General features: G+C 39.6%; 1 long non-coding RNA gene across 1 annotated transcript; it reads right to left on the bottom strand.

Moving 5' to 3' along the window:
* Nucleotides 1-804: 804 nt before the first annotated feature.
* LOC135321624 (uncharacterized) lies at nucleotides 805-3,889 on the bottom strand. Its single transcript, XR_010381496.1, has 3 exons — nucleotides 3,777-3,889; nucleotides 2,390-2,411; nucleotides 805-887 (listed from the first exon to the last, which is right to left on the bottom strand). It is a non-coding gene; the product is annotated as an uncharacterized LOC135321624 (long non-coding RNA).
* Between the last annotated feature and the right edge of the window lie 744 nt (nucleotides 3,890-4,633).

The raw sequence follows: 4,633 nt of genomic DNA, 5'->3' as shown, positions 1-4,633 counted from the left end.
ACAAAAAGCCTCAGAAGCCCGGCTATGGTCAACGTGGCAGCTCTTACCAGGTGTGGGCTCTTGGCGTTCTGGTCCCTCACTGCCTGCAGCTTAGCTCGAACGATCTGAATGATGTCATTCAAATTTTCATTCACCTTCTCAATGGTTTTCAAGCTCTCCTTCAATGAAATATTGAATTAGTAACAATTACTCATTACTTTCATTTCTATTTTCAGAATGTAATCTAACAAGAGGTTCGTACCTTAAACTTCAGTGCTTTCTCAGAGGGCAGCTTCTTTTGCCTGATGGCCTCCTCTAAGCATTTCTTTGCATTGTTGGTCTATGCAAAAATGTAATGAAGGAAACAGAATTACAAATACTAATTACACTGCTAGCTGAACCTATCTTGTGTGTGACCCCTTCCACTAATACAGAAAGTGGTGCTTTACATCTATGACACTTGCTTTGTTTATTTTTTTACTGATATATAGTCAGTTACAACGTGTCAATTTTCTGGTGTACATCATGTTTCAGTCACATATATATATACACCTATGTTATGTTTGTCTTCACATTCTTTTTCATTATAGATTACAAGATATCAAGTAGAGTTCCCTGTGCTCTACAGAAGAAATTTGTTTTTGGGTTTTTTTTTTTTTTTTATCTAGGACACTTGCTTTGAACCTAGACCTCTTATGGAACACATGGAACAGGACAGTAGGATGAAGGAAAAGAGAGCCAAATAACTGAACTGCCAGAGGGGGGAGGAACTGAAGGTAAAATCACACACACAAAAAAAAAGCAAAAGGACAAGGATACCTTCTGCACCCAAGCAGATATATTTTCTGCAAGTTCTCTGTTTTCATTCTCCAAATTCTTGCTCTGCTCAGTCATCTGCTTTAAAGTAACTAAAAGGAGATGAAGCAATTTCTCATATTGGCAAGAAAACCCAGTAGAATAGAATTATCATGATTTATTAGCAGTAGAGACATATCTGGCTGGCACTATGAGTATAATTAACCTTTTAGCTTTTCTACTGTGCCTAAAGGAAGCAAATCTTAGTGGCATTCTAAATGTGAGATCATTGAGATTCCTAGTTTAATTTTTTTCAAAGATGCAGAAACACAATAAAAAGTCTTCCCCTAAATTCTCTCCCAGCTATAAGCACCATTCTTAGAAAATTCAATCATTCAAATACTTCTGACATCACCAGAGATGAAAAAGAAAAACCAAGCATCCTGTCCCCTTAACATTCTCTCCTCCAATTACTAAGGTAAGTAAACACGCCCCTGCTTAAAAAAAATAGAACCCTTATCCCACGCAGTTTCACCCCACAGCCAGGCCCTATCTGCAACACCACAGAAGGCAAGTTCAAAACGTTGCCTGACTGGGCCTGCACAGGCCTCCAGTGTCTTCCTGCTGCCTGGAAGATCGTCTTTCATGAAAACCATGTTGGGGGCCCTGAAGGACAAGGTCGCTGGAATTAAACACTTTGGTACCATGTGGGCTTCCCCACCTAGACTTTGAGGACCTGGATAACACACAGGCCCTAAATGACAAGCTTTTCTATCGCCAGGATGAGAATGTTACCATCACTGCTTCAGGAAAGCAGCACATGTAAAACAGCCAGTCACAGGCGACTCCACGTGTGAAGCTCTAGAACTCAGCCCTCAGAACCAGACTCCTCTCTCAGGCATCTAAGTCCCTCATCTGACCACACAGTGCACACGTGTCTTCTGTCTGCCCAGTGGGGGTGATCTGATGCTGAGATCCCTCTTCTCAGCACCAGCCCTTCTGCATCAACTGTCACCAACAGCAGCCCTTGAGGGCCTACTGAGAGCGGGGCAGCCACCCTGCCCACCACGCACAGCCCCACTCAGTCAGCAGAGTGTGAAGCCTGCATAGAAAGCATCATCCTCAGGCTGAATCACTTCCATTAAGTCCCCACTGCCATGAATGGCTCCTTTCACTTATGAGCCACAGCCCATGGTTTCCCCTCTGCTGTGACACACACCACCTGGCTACATCTGCAACCCTCCCTCAGCCTGGAGAGTCCTCACAGGCTCAAGTAGTGTTTCAGCATCTTTACTTTTCACCAAGAGCCAGCTCATATTAGGGACACACTCCGAACATTAGACTCTTCCCATCACCTGCTTCCTCAAGGTTGCTATGCAAAATTAAACTCATCCTAGTCTCCCTACTCCTGTGACCCTCCTGTCCTCTTAGCTCAATAGATGCCAACTTCCTCTACGATGTCATTTATACACCATCACAGGAGTAAAATTTTCAAGAGTTGAGAAGTCAGTTAGACATCAGAAGTCATTGTGTTTACTCTTAGTTGAATTAAAATCCACATCAAATCCTGATATTGAGAAAATATTACAAAGGAAACTAAACTCTAATACCTTACCTTGACACACTGGAGGCTTTACCTAGGAGAGGAAGAAACATTAAATTTGAAGTCAAAACATATAATTAGTAAATCTATAATTTCTAATAAACTATCAAAACAGTAATCCATTGAAATCACAATTATCCCTTTGGTTCAGCAAAACAATTAATATGATTAAAAATCAGGAAAAATCAGAATTTCCTACTTAAGGCATGATCTTTCACTCACCATTTCTGATAGCACAATGGTAAATAACTTATTTTAGAACAAAAGATCTGCTTACATTCTATTAAATAAACATCACTCTATTCAATTTTCATAACGCATATTCATATTTAACAAAACTGAACTATATTATTTTCATGATATGTTGTTGTAATGCATCATTTGTCTAATTTTTTTTTTGTCAAACCAAACATCCACACTTAAGTCCAGAACCTGGATAGTTGTGTAACCTTCAAAATGGAGAGAGAGACAGAGAGGAGAAAACTAAAAGAAAAATAAAGGCAAAATCTTTATACTAAGATTAAGATGCACCCCTTTCATTCAATGAAAGGTTTTCTGAAATCTTATACAGAGTTGACTGTTGAATTGATAAGCAATTGTAACATATGAGGTCGTAAGATTTGTCAAGACCACTAAAAACAAACGGACATCAAATGAGACATCAGACAAGAATGAAAGTGAGTAATGGCTGTAGTAAAACCACACACAGCAGCAGGACGGACAGCGACCATTTTCAAGAAGCGAATTTGCTTCTTGACTCAGATACAAGTCATCGTATGAGGAGTAATAGTTCAGTAAAACCCAGGCAGGACTCCACTGTAATACCATGTAAAGACACATTTCCCTGACCCTTAACACATATTTCTTCATTCAAAACTTTAAGTGATGATCAGAGACTGAGGCCAGCCCCTAACCTTGCCAAGATATTGGAGAATCATCACAGTGTCGAAGATCCAGTGGCAATAATGTGGCAATAGAAGAATGCATCCACGGAGGGCAAACAGAAAACCACAGATGTTCCCTTAACTTCACACTTGCTCAGGAACACTGAGCTTCCCAGTCCCCTGTCACCCAACACACAGGCAGGGGCAGGTGGAGAGATAGATGGGCTCGCCAAATACTTAACCTTCCTGTTTTGTTATTGAAGAGAAGAGTTTATAAATTGCCATTGTCTCATTGAGAATATATTGTTGTCTTGCTCAATGAGTTCTTACTATAAAGATTTTGCAACAAATTTCCATTTCAAAACTAATTTGTGTTCAAGTTAGTAATCTAAAAGGAAACAAAGAAAAGACTCCTGGATTCTGGCCCAGGCAGGCAAATAAAATGTCCAGTGACTATAAAAATTCCTATTAGGTGTGATTAAAAGGACATTGTCAGGTACTTTAGTAATACTCACAGCAAGGACGGTCCTCCAGACGAACAAGAGAAAAATAGAAACTCCCCAGGAGGCAGCAAGAAGAATAAGCTTCCACAGAAGTTCATAAACATCAGACGCAGGATGGAAAAGGAGAATCAGAGTGTCGAGGATCTGAAAAGATATTAGATATAATGAGGAACCTCAAAGACACTCCCAGTGTATATGTCACAGAGAATCATCTTTAGAAACCCTCAACCACATCCTCAGATAGCTCCACAGAGAGGCGAGAAGGGACACGAGTTCAAAGGAGTTCTTGGGAGTGTGGGCATGTTTACTGCCTTGATTTGGTAATAGTTTCACTGCTGCACACATACGTCCAATACCTGATACACAAAATGTTAGAGATTTGACTTTGCTGACAGGCACATTGCAAATATTTTTAAAATAGTTAACAGAACTTAACTTATGAATGTAGAAGCCAACTTGAAATTGAAAATAAGCAAACACAAAACTACAGGGCATGGGACGCCTCCATCTTCTATTGTATGTTCATGAAGTATCTGGACAAACCCCTATGAAATGTCTCCAAAAATACACCCAACATGTATGGGGAAAGAGCAATGAAGGTATGTGTTAAAATACAGAGAGATGTACAGAGATGTATTTCTACATTTATAGACTGGACATGAGTGAGAAAGCAGACCAGCTCTTAGAATAATGTCAAAATTACTATTCCAGCAAAAATTAATGATATATTTTAGCCCAACTATCTAAAAACCATGGAGGTTTTCTTCAATATTCATTTTTGGTTCTGAACCAGAGCATGTAATGTCAGACTTCTGAAATAAATAGGGATTTGTATAATAGAGTTTTAATCATATTATACAAAATTACTC

Source organism: Camelus dromedarius, chromosome 6 (assembly GCF_036321535.1).
Source record: "Camelus dromedarius isolate mCamDro1 chromosome 6, mCamDro1.pat, whole genome shotgun sequence".
NCBI classification, from domain to species: domain Eukaryota; kingdom Metazoa; phylum Chordata; class Mammalia; order Artiodactyla; family Camelidae; genus Camelus; species Camelus dromedarius.
Note: the sequence above shows the minus strand (reverse complement) of the source record. Positions and strands in the feature narration are given on the sequence as shown.